Source organism: Delphinus delphis, chromosome 1 (genome assembly GCF_949987515.2).
Source record: "Delphinus delphis chromosome 1, mDelDel1.2, whole genome shotgun sequence".
Classification (NCBI taxonomy): Eukaryota; Metazoa; Chordata; class Mammalia; order Artiodactyla; family Delphinidae; genus Delphinus; species Delphinus delphis.
The window spans coordinates 32,639,412-32,654,723 of record NC_082683.1 but is presented as its reverse complement, the minus strand read 5'-3'; the positions used below and the strand labels follow the sequence as shown (position 1 = coordinate 32,654,723).

General features: G+C 54.5%; 1 protein-coding gene across 4 annotated transcripts in view; it reads left to right on the top strand.

Moving 5' to 3' along the window:
• Positions 1-1,540: 1,540 nt before the first annotated feature.
• Positions 1,541-15,312, top strand: part of RIMS3 (regulating synaptic membrane exocytosis 3) — a 39,805-nt gene continuing 26,033 nt past the window's right edge. For all 4 annotated transcript variants that reach the window (XM_060020241.1, XM_060020223.1, XM_060020214.1 and 1 more), the window contains exon 1: positions 1,541-1,811. The gene's annotated coding sequence lies outside the window, so the exon portion shown is untranslated. The remainder of the gene's footprint in view (positions 1,812-15,312) is intronic.

The window sequence follows — 15,312 nt, the reverse complement described above, 5'->3', positions numbered from 1 at the left end:
CAGAGCAATCTTGATTCCTCCCTTCTCTTCCAAATCTTCACAGGCTCTGCTCTCCTCATCCTTCACCTCCACCATTGTTCCAGCTACTTCCCTGCCCTCCATCTTGTCCCCCTTCCCCAAATCTAATCCTCCTTGCTGCTCCAGAGCAACCGTTCTATATCACAGGCCTTAGTTGTAGGCCTGATGTAGTTTTGATGATAACAGAAGTTTAGTTAATAAGTGAATAAAATTGTGAGTCCCAGCTCCACCACTGGCCAGCTGTTGGGACCCAGCTTCAGGCTCACCACATTGTTGGGTCACAGTTTACCCTTCTCACAGACCAGGTGAGAAGGGATGAGCTAGGGTGAGATAGGGTGAGGGGTATGTAGAAGGTACAGCTAGTTATCCCCAGGAGGGTCGCTTTTATTAAATAATCTCAATTATTTTCCTTTTCCCCCACACCTTTCCACTCCCCATTCACATTTTAATCTATGCCCTCAGCAGGGAGACTACTTGTTTTGCTTGCCTTCAGCAAACAATTAGGAAGGCAAACAGTAATAGTATTGTCCCCTCTGTAAATGAGTGAATTAAGAACACTGGAGCCCCAAAGTGGAATTGACCAGCTGAGCAAGGTTAAGTACAGAAAGATGGGGGCAGGCATAACTCTAGGAGAGACTTTATACAGCATCCTCCTCAAGTCCCAGTGCTCAGGGAACCCACTTGGAAGCTCCATTTAGGCACATGCTAGGTCCTAGAGCAGGGCTTCTCAGCCTTGGCATTAGCAACATTTGGGGGTGTCCTGTGCATTGAGGGATGTCTAGCAGCACCCTTCATCTCTTCTCACTAGATGCCAGTAGCAACCCCCAGTTGTGAAAACCTAAGATGTCTCCAGACACTCTCAAATGTTGGGCCCGGGTGGGGGGCGGTGAATCACCCCAAGTTGGAAACCACTGTTCTAGGAGAAGAGGGGCGGTGAGGGGAGGGAGGTTAACATGGGTCTTAGGGCAAGACACTCTCTACTCCCGTACCCTCTGTCTGAAAGGAACACCGTAAAGTCTTTTTCTTCATAGCAGTCACTTGGGCAAGTCTTTTCTCCTCTCTGGGCTTCAGGTTTTCCATCTGTAAATGGATTTGATGTTTGTATGTCATTTCCCCCTTCTCTCACCATCTGACATTCCTGGATCTGTTCCAGGGTGTGACAGGGGTACCGCGGTGCCAGTGAGGTCCTGGGAGGTCCCCCAGAGCGAAGGAAGATGAGAAAGAACAGATAGATGTAGAGGTGGAGAGGGGGGCAAGCATGAGCAGGAGCGTTCTGGAGACCTGGAGAGGCTTCGGGCATCCTCTCCACCCCGCCCCTTCGAGGCCTTATTACCATAGGTCGCCCCCAACCAGGCAAACCCAGACTCTCCAGATTCCCTTAGGCCCCGCCCACCACCACAGGCCCTGCCCCACCGACCCCGCCCCTTCCAATGGCCCCTCCCCCGACCGAGACCCCGCCCCCATCAGACCCCGCCTCCTTCTTCGCCTCCCGCCAGCCGGGGCTTGGGCTTTGCACCCGGCGGTGGCTGAGAACCGTGGCGGCTGCGGAGCAGGCAGCGCAGGCGGGCGGAGCAGAGCTGCCCGGCCCGGTTGCGGGCGATGCCCCCGTGAGCCTCTCTCGCCGCCCCTCCCCGCCCCGCGCCCCTGCCCCTCGGAGGCCGCAGCGCGCCTGGGACCGGGCCGCGCCTTCCGCCGGGTCCGCGGGGCGGGGTCCCAGAGCACCTGCCCCGCCTTGCGGAGTCGCCTCGGCCAGCGGAGACCCCTCCGTGTCTGGACCCCGGCCCCACCTTCGGGTAAGTCAGTAGGCCTTGGTCGCCTGGGAGTGGACGTGGGGAGGGGGTTGCGGAGGTCTGGGGGACCACGGGGCGGGGGAGGGGTCTCTGGTCGTGAGGCGCCACGTAGGGATCTTAAGTGTGCAGGGTCTGGGGCGGCGGTTGCGGGGGCCCGGGGGCGGAGCACAGTGTGTGTGATGACTCTGGGGGGCTAAGGTATGAGAAGGGAACATGAGGTGTTTGGGGAAGCCCGGAAAATGGAGTAGAAGGCCCCAGAGTCTTGAGTTCTTTGCTGATGCTCGGAGCACCTGGGGCCCTGATCTTCAACAGCATTGTCTCCCATGGCATTTTTGGAAAGTGCTTAGAATCTCTCCTGGAAAGGGAGCTGGAAGGCAGCCTCCCTTTCTCTCTCCTGCCTGTGCCCTGGTTGAGAAGCTGGCCACTCTTTCCTCCCAGTGAGGCACCATTGTGGTGCCCAGAGGACCCCTACCCCCCACCCTATGAAAGAAAAGGGGTGATGCCCATTCCAGCCCTAGGGTGGGGAGAGGGGGCTTCTGGGAAGCTGGGAAAGGTAGTTGGTCAATCAACGGTGGGAAATCCAGGGTTCAGGGAGGTTTGGCAAGACCCTTGGGGGGCAACTTGGGCACCCTCTCATGCAAGGGGAGGGTGTTTTCACCTGCTGGCCCCCAGGCTGCCTGGACCCATGTCCACATCACCTTTTCTGGATAACCCATCCCTGAGGAGTGGGTTTCTTCCCAGTACCCTGGAAGGCCAGGGAAGGCCCATAGCTCTTGTGGTCCTGGATGGGGTGGGCAATGCCATACCAAGGCCAGAGAACAGAGGCACTGGCTGCACTGCCACCTGGGGGCTGTTTGGATGTGGCCCTTCGTGGGTGGGGAGCCTGGCTGAATATATCAGTGTCTAGCCCCAGCCCCAGGGGTGTTGTCTGGATGTAGAGAAGAAGGCTGCTGCCTCTCTGGTCCTGTCTTCTGCCTGTGATGACTTCTTCTGTCTGGGCTCCTTGAGTTTGGGGCCTGAAGTGGTGAGGAGAGGGCCTTTTTGGGCTAGGCCTGGTCACCAAGGGGTTAACTAGCCAGCCCCACAGTTTCTGCCAGCCACCAATTAGTCTGTAATCAGACAGCTGCCAACTGTCCCTAGGGGCATGTGGGCAGACTAATGGGGCATTCTCTGGTGGAGGTGAGGGGGTGGGGGAAGGGGTCTGTGAAACCTGTGCTCAATCCAAGCTTCGTGCCCTTCAGAGCTTGTTTAGGGCCCACAGACCCCTTCTCCGCCCTCTGTGCCAGCTGCTTGGCTTAGGGACCTCCAGCCATGGGGTTCGATACCTACCCAACCTTCTGCAGGTATGAAGTGCAGAGTCAGGCAAACTTGGCTTCAAACCCAGGCTCTGCCACTTTCTGGCGATGCACTATTGAGGAAATCGCTTCCCCTTTCTGAGCCTCCTTCGTAAAACAGACCCACCTTCTAGGTCAGCTGAGAGGAGTAAATGAAATGGTGGATTTGAGCTGCTTAGCACAGAGGCTGGCACTCAGGAGACCTCAGTAGGTAACTGCTGAACTCCTGAGCACCCCCTGTGCCAAGGACCTGACGGATGGGCAGGCAGGAGCCAGGGGCTGAGCATCCAGCAGGGACCAAGGTCCCATCCCTCGGGGCATGCGGTCTCAGCGGGCCAGGCCTGAACTCTTCTCTCTCCCTCCCTCCTTGCTCACAGACACATCTGGTCTCTGCACATAATTGGGTTTTACTCTGCTGAGCCCAGGGCTGAGCTGCTACTTTCTGGGCTCACCCTGTTCCTAACCAGGTGATAAGCTCTGTGGGGTCTGTCAGGGGTCTGGGTGATGTCTGCAGCTGCAGCAGCAGCTGGCCCTTTAAGGAGGGAAGAAAACAATTATCCAGCCTGGGCATTGCATCAGCTGGAGCCTGGAGGGTCCCTGGGGAGGAGGGGGCAGGCTGGTGGTTGATTTCATTAGTGCCATGTGAGAACTCTCACCCAGGTCTGCCCCACTCCCAGGCTGCCGCCTTCTCCCCAGGGCGGCAGCCCAGCCCCATTGCCTCCCCTACCCCACCCCGGGGGCATCACCTTGGAGGACTCTGTGCACGCCCATGACACGTAGAGGGGGCTGTAGGGAAGTGTTTGTCACACTGGCCTTCTGCTGACTTGGGGTTGCAGGATATGCCTCCTGTAATGGCATTTTGCTGACCATGGGGGTGTCTCCGCCACTCCTATTTGTCTGACCTGGGAACTGTTTCTCCCCCACTGGCATTTTGTTGACCCTGGGGAGGGATGACTTCTACGTTGGCCTCTTACTGACGGTGGAGCTGTTTCCTGCACTGGTGTTTTGCTGACCCAACAAAGGAGCTGTGCTGCCTGGGCTGTGTGTGAACGGAGGCCACGGGTTAGAAACAGTTGTTCTCTGGTTGGAGGTGAGCTGCCTGGGAACAGTGAGTCACAGCGGCAGAGAGGGCTCCAGGTTCTTGGGCACCAGAGAGACCTGGGTTCAAGTCCCGCATCCTCCACCTCCACACTCTGTTATACTTCAGGTCTCAGACACCTCTGGAAAAATAGGAGTAATTTACACCCATACTGCCCCACCCCCATCTGGAAGGTGCTTGGCAGATTAAATGTCATAACTGGATGTACAGCACCCAGCCCAGGACTGGCAGGTGGAGGGTGCAGGCTGCGTGATGATTCTCTTCCCTTTGCAAGTTTGGGCTCCTCACACCTTGAGTTCAAGATGCCTGGACAAGAAAAGGAGGGTTGAGGAGGAGTGGAGAGAAGGGGAGAAAGAGTGCAAGGCCCTCCTGCCTCTGTTGCAGGATGATGTGCTCAGACACCTGATGTACTAAGCACTGTGTGTCAGGCAGCTCCTGCCTCCATGGAGCGGGCATTCTAGCTGGGAGACGGCCCAGAGCATGTGACATGTGTTGAAAGGAGAGATGCAGCGACGGTAGCGTGACAAGGCGTTGAGGAGGCAGAGAAGGAGGGAACCGGGTGTGCTAAGGCCTTGGTGATGGCGGGAACAGGACTGGTATGGTGGCGAGGGCAGGAGTCGGGGAGAGAGGGAAGAGAGGGGGCAGGAGTCAGCACAGCCAGGCCAGATCTCCTGGTCTATCTAGCAGGATACTTTCAACTTGGGAATTATCCTGAAGCCGATGGCAGCCTCTGAAGGATTTGAAGCAGAAGCAGCAGGGGCTGATTTCCAGAGAGCGTGGGCTGGGGTCTGTGGCCCTCAAGCAGATCCTTCTCAGGAGTGACCTTTTGCCCTCTCGTCCCCCCTTCCCTGTGCCCAGGGAGCAGGTTGTTTATGTGACTTACCCCAGGAGGGAGGAGGCCAGTCCCAGTCCCTCCAGCTCCCTCTCTCTGGGTCTCGTTGATGAAATTTATCTCTTGGGCCCAGGTTCTCCCAACCTCTCTGGGGAGCCAGAGGACAAGAGGCAGGGCTTTGGCACCAGCCAGGCCTATATTCACATCCCAGCTCTGCGGTTCTGAGGTGGGTAACCTCTGGCAAGGCACACCTGTCTCTGAACTTCAGTATCCTCAACTATAAAAGGGGGTTGATGTTGTCTGTCCATGGGAAGGATAAAATGAAATTCCAGATAGAAATCACAAAACCCTATTGCAATGTCAGTTGGTATTTTAACTCTCTTGCCGGGCGGTTGACACCAACTTTGGGCCAGGCCCAGGCCTGGGGCTGACTGGGGGTGGAGGCAGGGCGAGATTCACCAGTCTGTGGTTGCACAGGGCAACCTGTGCTTAGAAGGACCCCACGCTTAATGTTTGACTGTCACATCTTGAAATTCTTAATAATTTTGAACAAGGGATACTGCTTTTTCATTTAGCCCTGGGCCCTGCATATTATATGGCCCCACAAATTGGGTTGGAATAGGAAGAGGCAGGGAGCGACACAGACCTGCACATAGTCCCCAGATGGAGGAGGGGTAAGACGGAGGGCATGACTAACTGTCCCAAGGTGGGTGGGATGTTAATAATAGTAACATTTATTTAGTGCTTACTGTGTGCTAGGTTCTCTGCTAAGCACTTGACATATTCATCTTCAAACAGCCTTATGAGGTAGGTACGATTATTATTTCCTATTATTCATCTATATTATCGTATAGATGAAGAAAGTGAGATTCAGGTTCTCGGCCAAAGTCACACAGCCATCAAGTGCATCAAACCCAGGTTGTCAGATGGGAGAGCACGTGCCTGGACGAGGCATGTCCAGTCCTGGACATACCTGGACTTCACTAGGATGAGGCACCTCCTAAGCTGGGTGGGTCTGAAGGATAACTTGGAGTTTGCCAAGGAGGAAAGAGGTGTGTGGGGAAGGGAGGGCTGTCTCATCCCGGAAGTTCCTGTGCTCAGGAGTGATACTCGGCCAGGAGAGGTGGAGCCAAAGCCAGATGCTTCCCAGGGCTGAGAGAGGAAGCCTTTGGATTTCACGGTTCTGATATTCCAAGCTCAGAGCTTCCGGTCACTCTGTGCCCAGGCCCTGCTGCAACCACGATTCCTCAGAGCTGCCCTGTATTGCCCACTCTTCCCCCACTCCCAGGTAATCTCATTTACCTGACTTTAATGCCCTCTTCCGGGCTCAAGACCTGCAAATCTAACTACTTCTTGGACCACATTTAGATGTCTCATGATCAGTCTCAGGTCCAAACTCAGGTCCCAGCTCTGTCTGCTGGCACCTGCTCTGCCTCGTGTCCCTGGCTCATCTCTGCCACCACCATCCACCCACTTGCTCAAGCTGGAAAGCTGGAAGTCCTCCTGGACACCTCCCTCTCCTTCACCCCCACATTCCACAGCCAGTCCTCAGCAAGTCCTGTTGGCTCTCCTGAATCTCTCTCCCCAGTCCGTCATCTCTCTCCTTGCCCACTGCCCTACTCCGGACCAGCATCAGCTCCCACCTGGACCACTGTGACAGCCTCCTAACTGGTCTCCTTACGTTTCTGTTTTTGCCCGGCTTCATTTCAGGTTTCATACTGTAGTCAGAGTGATCTTCTAAAGATAAACGTTTGATTGTGTCATTTCCTTGCTTAAGACCCTTCCAAGATTTCTTGGAATAAAAGCCAGACTGACGTAGCCTGCAAGGCCCTGTGGGATCTGGTCCTTGCCTACCTTTTTGGATCGTCTGTACCAATTGCCCTCTCCCTGAGCTGCAGGACTTTCGTACATGTTGTTCCCTTATCCTGGAATGCCCTTCCCCTGCTTATCTATCTCCTTCAGATAGATACCAGCTTGAACATCATTTCTGCAGAGAAGCCTAAACTGGAAACTAAACATCAGCCCCTTCCATAGGACCTTGTGTTCTTTACGACACTCATCACACTTGACTGGCTTTTCCTCATCTCTCTTTCTTGCTAGACTGTGGACTCTGTGGGGTCAGGAATCCAGTTTTGCCTGGCCCCAGCACGTAGTAGGTAAACAACGAATTGTTCTGTGGATGAAAGGAATAGATGAATCATTGCTGCAGCATCCTAACTAGCCTCCCTGCCTCCAGGCCTGCCTTTTCCAGTCCTTTCTCTGTATAGCCCCAGAGTTCTAAAACACAGAACTGACCCTGCTACTTAAAATACTTCAATAGCTCCCCGTTGAGGGCAAGAAGGGCCTCAGCTTCTTAGCATGGGATTCAAAGCACGTTATGATCTGCACCCGAGAGCCCCTCCAGCCTCATCTCCCCTGCTTACCCCCTCCCCACACTTTGAACTCCTGTTCTTCTAACACATCAGGCTGTTGTTTTGTGCCTCTGTGCCTCTGCCCTCGTGGTTCCCTCTGCCCATAATGCCTCCGCACCCCTGCTTAGTCTCCCTGGAGAACATCCTTCATTCTTCAAAACCAGCTCAGCTGCCACCTTTGCTGGGAAGCCTCTGAGGAGCTCTCCCGGCCCTCCCTGGGCAGAGTTGGCGCCCCCCGCCACCTCAGCCACATCCACACAGAGTCTACATCTTTTCCTCCTTGTGTCCCATGAAACTGAGCTCTTCCGGTGCAGGCACAGAGATTGTTCATCTTTGTGCCTCCAGCTCCCAGCTTCTCCCCTGTCCTTAGTTAGGTCTTTGCTTGTATACAGAAACCACTCAAGCCAGCCTCAGTAATAAAGAAGTGTTTATTACGAGAACACAGGGGGTTTGGGGGAACTGAGGAGTAGGAAAATCGTTAGCCTCTGGAAGGTGAGACCTGTAGGCCAGGAGAAATTGAAGCAGCTGCTCTCTGTACCTTGTTAGCTGCCTTCACCTTTCTGTCTCCACACACTGGGTTTTCTCAGCTTCTCCAGATAATGGACCACTTATAGTTCCTGTATTTCATCCCTCAGTTCCAACTACATTCAGAGATAGAACCCAGGGCTTGGCAGATCCAAGTCCAAACTCCCAGGAGAGGATCTGATTGGCTCTGAGGGGGTCAGGTACCCACCCTGGTCCAATCAACTGCAGCCTGCAGGGAAGGAAAACAAAGCCAGACATGCAGACATGGCTCTTGTTTGTTTGTAATCTGGGCAAGTATTATACTTCAAAAGACATCTGCTATAATTCTTACAGTGCCAGGTGGGCCTGGTCCCAGCCTTCCATCTGGACGGCACCTGGTGAAAACAGACCTGCATCGTGACTTCAAGAGGAGTCTTTTCCGGGGGCAGTAGCACCCAGGGCAGGCTCCAAAGAGCCTGTCAAATGTCATTCAGAGGCCTGAGCAGAGAGTTAGGGAGATGAGACCCTGATTTTCTCACCTCTCTTTGGAGTGGGGGAGAGAGGGATGAGGAGGGCATGAGCTGTCAGGACAGTTCTCTCTGCCAAAATCATATTCATCTCCTAAGACTCAGCTCATTTCCTTTTCTCAGTGAAGAACCATGCATGGTAGTTCCTGCTGTGAGACTCTTATTAGATGGTAGATGTAAGGACAATTTGTAAATAGAGAACTGAGCAATTTCTAAGGATTGTTATTATGGGAATGGAATGTGGCAACAGGGTGCCAGCTTGCCACCAGTGCCATCCAAGCTCCTACAGGAGGCAGGCAAGCCTAGAACTTCCTTCCCAGCGTGAGCATGGTCCCTTCAGTGAGACCTGAGATGACTTTCAGTGGCTCGTGCACATGCCACTGCATGGCATTGGCTCACATACTGAGAAAGTTGGTTCCCTTTCAACTCTATCAAGTCCAAGTTTGTCCCAGGAAGAAAGTTGTCAGTGCCATGCTGGTGTGTCTTTAACAACTTTCCAACACTTGCTGCCCTTCTTTTTTTTTTAATTTAAAATTTTTATTTATTTATTTATTTATCTATTTATTTATTCTATTTTTGGCTGTGTTGGGTCTTTGTTGCTGCACACGGGCTTTCTCTAGTTGCAGCGAGCGGGGGCTTCTCTGTTGCGGTGCGTGGGCTTCTCATTGCAGTGGCTCTTCTTGTTGTGGAGCACAGGCTCTAGGCACGTGAGCTTCAGTAGTTGCAGCCCGAGGGCTCAGTAGCTGTGGCTCATGGGCTCTAGGCGTATGGGCTTAGTTGCTCCGTGGCATGTGAGATCTTCCTGGACCAGGGGTCGAACCTGTGTCCCCTGCACTGGCAGGCGGATTCTTAACCACTGTCCCACCAGAGAAGTCCCTGCCCTTGCTTTTAAACAGAGATCTTGGGGAATTCCCTGGTGGTCCAGTGGTTAGGACTCGGCGTTTTCAATGCCAGGGCCTGGGTTTGATCCCTGGTCGGGGAACTAAGATCCCGCAAGCTGTGCGGTGTAGCCAAAAAAAAAAAAAAAAAAAAAAAAAAAAAACCGGAAAACCACAGAGATCGTGACTGGCAGCTCTGTGTAGCTAAACTTTAATAATATAGCTTTGTTTTCACTGTACTTATTTTACTGTCATTTTCCATTTATTAAAATTGGTATTGGCTTTCCATTTATAGTAGTAACACAAAATTTCTCTTTAAAATAAATGCATTTAACTTAAAAGTGCCAATTTTAAGAAAATAATTGATGGACCTTACAGGCCTATGGAGATTTGGCGTAAACCGCCGAGGGACACACAATGTTATGTGGATAATGCAAAACTGGGATGTCAGGGATGTGGACCTAGATAATCTTTAAGATCCCCTCCACCTACCTGGAGAATTTGGGGGTCTCTTATGCTGTGCCAGCCTACTCCGTTCTCCTCACCTTGTGCCCTGGCTTGGGTTGCTTTCAGAGAATCACGCTGTGATTGTCCCGTAGATAGGAGAACGTGGGCTGCTTGCTTGAGAGGGGGGCTTTTGGAGTTGGGGTGTCTGGATGGGGGTAGGATGCCTCTCGCCTCTGAGGCAGGACTTGGGCACTCCTGGGTGGGGGCTTTGCGGGGTGGGGCAGGAGCTGCAGACTCCACAGTCCTCCAGGTACCCATGCACAACATGGGCCTTAGGGCCTCCCAGAGGGCAGGAGTCCCAGGGAGTGCAGAGGCTATGGGGGCCATGGGTGAGGGTGAGGCTGTCCCCAGGGCTTGGGGCCCAGGGACAGCAAAGCCAGGAGGCTTTGGGGTCTCAGAGGTCCTGTTCTCCTTGCTCTCCCCTTTCCCACCTCTTTGTGCCGCTCACTACCTGCCCCTGGAGATGGGGCAGCAGCCCCAGGGGGCCTCAGAGGACACAGAGGATTTATCCACAGGGCCCAAGACCAGGGCCAGGTGGGCAGGAGGAAAGTCCTGCCTGCCCCTCCCCACTCCCATGTCCACAGCGGGAGGGCAGACCTTGGCTCCACGAGGGGTGGGGGGCCTGGGTAGTGTGGGCCGTGTGCTTGTGTATCCATGGTGAAGGTCTGAGGGTCTCTGTGGAGGCATATTGTGTGTGTGTGTGTGTGTGCGTGTGTGTAAGAGAGTTTGTACGTAGGTGCGTGTCCGTGGTGAAAGGACCCCTGAGTGATATGTCTGAGGGTCTTTGTGGGAAGGCTCTGTGCGTTGTGTGAGTTTGGGCATGTGTGGCAGGGTGTCTTGTGTGTGATGTGCATGTGGGTCTGTGGTGAATGCGTCTCTGTGTAATGTGTGTCTGTGAGGCATCTGGTGTGTGTATGTGTGTGTGTGTTGTGCGTCTTGGTGGCTTGCACGCTGGGTGTGGTGTGTGCCTGTTTTGTTTGTGTCGTCGTCTTTGTAGAGCATCTCTGGCTCTGTGGTGTGTCCGAGTGGCAGTGTGCAAGTGTGTGGCGTGCACCTGGGGCTTTGTGCTCCAGAGAGGGTGCGGGGGCCAGGGGCGTGCCTGGGAAGGCAGAGTGCGTTGAGGGCAGTGTCTGTCTGGGCTGGGGCCGAGGGTATGCTGGCTTCCCGGGAGTGTCCCCAGGGTGGGCGGCAGGCGAGGGCGGCGCCTTCCTGCTCAGTGCGGGGTCTGGTAACCGGAGCCCCTTCCCCCATGAAATATTGATCCCGCCTAGCGGCGGCCCTGGCCAAATAAGGCCAGACCCGCAGGGAGCAGGGAGAGCGGGGTGGGGTTGGGGGGGGCGGCCGCTGTCCGTGGTGCTGCCGCTTACCCCTCGGCGGGGGCGTTGGCGCTCAGGCTGGGGCGGGACTGGGAGGGGGTGAGATTTCCCCATCCACCAACACCCTCAGCGGGGCCCCTCCCTCTGAGGATGAGCTAGCCTGTCCCTCTCACCTATCTGTCAGTTCTACCACCCTTTCTAGGAAGGGGAAACAGGGACCAAGTGAGTATTTGGCGGGGGAGGGGATCCAGTATCCCTCAGGGCTAGGGTTTGCCTGGGACAGTCCTAACTTACACTTGTGGTTCTGGTGTGATTGTTAGTAGTGTCTCTGTTCACTCTTTGAAAGAGTCCTAATTGCATGATAAATTATGTGCTCCCCAGCAATGAGGCTTTGCCCCAAAGACTTCTTCTCCTGCTTCTCTGCTCTGCTCCTGGGGTTTCTGTAGTCAGTGGGTGTGCAAAGTGCGGTGTGTGTGTTTGTGAGTGGGGATACTGTCTTTCCTGTGCTTGGGCTGAGCTGGAATAAGGGCTTGGGAGCCCCAGGCCCCTTGGGATCCTGCTGCAACCCAGACCCTCCCCAGGGAGTCCAGCTCCCTTCTCTACCAGTCCAAATTCTGCTTTCCATTCAGGCTGTGCTTTTGTTCACGCCTGGGCTTCCTTTGCCCTCCTACGTCCTGGGCTGGGCAGGCCTCTCCTTGGTCTCGATGTCAGGGTGCGTAGGGCCTCCAGGTTGGCCATCTGTGTACTCACAACATCTTCTCTGAGTTCTCCTACTTTGACTTGCTGATTCTCCCTCCTTCGGTGGATTCCATTTTCCTCCTAGCCCTAACTGTAGGTATTACCTCTCACCCTTTCCTCACTCTGTACCCTCCTCCGGGCATTCTCCTTCCTTTCCACACCTCACTTTTCCCTTTTGGGAACACACCCAAATCCTGCCCACTCACACTGCTCTCCTGAACTCCAGGGAATCTGCTTACCTGTCCAGCACCTCCATATGGGAGTTGCAAAATTATCTCATCATATCTAAAATAGGGACTCATGTTTCCCTCAAGCCAACTTTTCCCTCCAGGACCTCATGCTGTGGGGATGGCTCCTGCTCACCCTTCCTGTAAATCATGTTGGATTCTGGTTTCTGCCCTTCCCCTAACCTTGTCCCATCGCTAACTCCAGGCAATCCCCCAAGCCCTCCCACGACTCTTGCACCCCTTTCCTCTTTCCACCAGCACTGTCTGAAGCAGGGCAGCCCTTCTTACCTGCCTCCTGACTGCTCTTCCTGCTGTCGGGCTTTGTTCTGATTCTGCACCGTGTTGGATTGATCTCTGTAAAATGTTACATCTAAACCATGTCAGATTTCACTCCCTTCAGGATTAAAGCCAAACTTCTTAGCCCTACATTCAGAGCCCTTCTTTGGCTGTTCCCAGCCTATGTTCCCAGCCCTCTCTTCCACAGCTGCACATACATCCTGCTCCAACTGCACTGCTCTGTTCACCGGCCTCTGAACATACCATTCTTTCTCTGGACCTTCCCAGCTAGTTTCCACCTCTTTCCTGCCACCTGTACCTCTCTAAATCCCACCCACCTTTCGAGGTGCTCTGCAGAGGATTTCTCCGTGATGCCTGCTCTGGTCTCCCCATCCTGAAGTGTTCACTCTTTCTGCAGAACAGCCAGGGTGTTTTATCTTTACCTCTCAGTGCTTTGGGTGGTCCTCAGACCAGCAGTGTGGGTATCACCTGGGAGCCTGTTTGAAATGCAGACACTCAGGCTCCACCTTCCTGTGACCCATGGAATGAGAATCTGCACTTGAGTAAGATCCCCAGGTGATTTGTGTGCACATTGAAGTCTGAGAAGCACCGACTGGTGCCTCCACTGAGGGCAGCATCTTGCTTCTGTTCGGGAGTGGCTTCAGCCCCAGGGTGTTTTCTAGTGGCATTCTCAAGTGCCAAGTCTAGCAGTCCCTGTCAGGCAACAGCTGCCACATCTGGCCACAAGTTATGAGAGGGGGTGGGTGATGGAGATGGTCAGGAAGCATGTGCACTCTTCCTGGATGCTTCCACCTGGAATCTATGCCCCACAAGGCTCTGGAGCTCAAGCTCTGTAAATCCACTAGAGTGACAGGAGGAGGAATCAGTGAATCAATAAAAAGACAGTTATCAAGCAGAGAGCAGAACTTTTCCCTCTTCACAACTACACATTGGTGGAAATGTCTGTTATTTTAATGTATTCCAAATAAGGTCACATCCTGAGGTACCAAGGGTTAGGACTTCAACGTATCTTTTTTTTGCAGGGGGGCGGTGCACAGTTCAACGCACAACAGGCAAGGATGGTATAGGGTCTGGGGGAGCATGACAGGGGGACTAACCTTGTCTGCAAAGACTCTCCTAGGACATGCCATCCAGCCTGGGACTGAGCGCTGAGTAGGGATTAGCCCCCAAAGGTGGTGCGACACAGACCAGGTCCGCAGGACACGAGGGTGGGGACGGACTGGAGAAGAGCTTTCCAGGCTAGCAGGAGACAAAGTGGCACTTTTGGGGAATGAAAAAAATGCAAGTGTGGCTGGAATACGGAGGAGGGGCAGGAGTGCGAGATGAGCTGGGTCACTTCACTTGTGGGCCTTGTGAGGGGTTTTTACTTTCTCCTGAAGGAAACGGGGAGCTACGGGAGGCCGTCCCACAGGAGGGATTCATTCTGCCTTGTGAGCCATCTCCTCACAAGACTGAGCTGTCTGAAGGCCGAGGCGTTCCTCTGTGAACCCAGTTCTGAGGGAAGACTTGCGGCCATGTCCTCAGGAGCCCCCTGGCTGAGAGAAGGCACACGGCAGCCCCGTCTGAGGAAGGAAGGCCTGGCCATGGCCCAGCAGCCCTCAGTCCAAGTGGGGAAGACGAACCCTGCCCTCAGGAGCCTTGTTCTGAACAGGAGACGGGGCTCACCCAGCTCTGGGTCTGCCTCACCCTTGGGTGTCCCGAGTCCTTGGAGTCTGGAGGACACAGGTTGGGCCCAACCACCCAAGCCCCTGCCCTGCTGTGAGGACTATGTCTGAGAACGTGTCCAGGGCAAGTGCGTGACCCCTATGGGCCCCTGAGGCCAGAGGCCCTGAGGCTGGGGGAGACCTGAGCACCCTGCTCTCCTCAGGAGATGTCTGGTTCTTGCCTTTGTATCGGGACCCAGTCTATCTGCTCAACCCATCCCTACCACACACTCAGAGGGCCGCCCCTTTACTGTGTGTGATGGGAGAGGCCCCCACTGCCCAAAGCTGCCTGTCCCTTCTTGCCTGGGCTGAGTGGGCCAGGCTGGGTGGAGGAGAAGTGGGTCAGCTCAGTAGCCATGGCGACCGCAGCTGCTCCCAGCCAGCCTTCTCATCTCCTCGCCACCGACTTCACGATGACATCCTTTGTTCGGCCTGTGGGGTTGGGGGCCAGAGGGGTGAGATTGGGGGCCAGAGTATATATGAGTGTGTGTGTGTGTGTGTGTGTGTGTGTGTGTGTGTGTGTGTGCAAGCTCACACAAGCGCCTGCTCAGAGCTGGTGTGCATGTCTGGCCAAGGGACCCCACAGATCCAAGTAAGACACTTCCTGCTTTCCTGCCCACTGAAGGGATGGGGCTCTTCATGCCTCTGAGCTGGGCAGGGGCTGGGGGCCAGGGGGAGGGTGTGTGTGTGTGTGTGTGTGTGTGTCTGTCTGCCTGCCTGTGGCTGTCAGTGTGGCTACTTCTGTGTGCTTTTGTGTGGATGAGTATCTTAGGGGTGTGTGTGCATGTCTGTGTACGCACGTGATTGTGTCTTTAAGTGTGTATCATTTGTGTGGGTCTGCATGGTGTGTAATCACACACTTGAAATTCTGTGCCCTGTGCCTCTCCCGGTTATGCGTAGTGTGTGTGCGAGCCTGGTTTGGAGGAGATAAAAGTCACATAACCAGGAGAGGAGCTGGAAGAGTGCTCCCTACTCAGGCTGGGTGTGCTCCCTGGGTCCAGCTTACCCTCCCCCACCACGCACCAGCTCTGTCACCCACCTGTCTCTCCCTGAGGGGGAGAGTGAAGGCTAGAAACAAGGGATGCCCCCACCTTCTGTAGATGCAGGTTAAAAAAAATCAGTATTACCTCA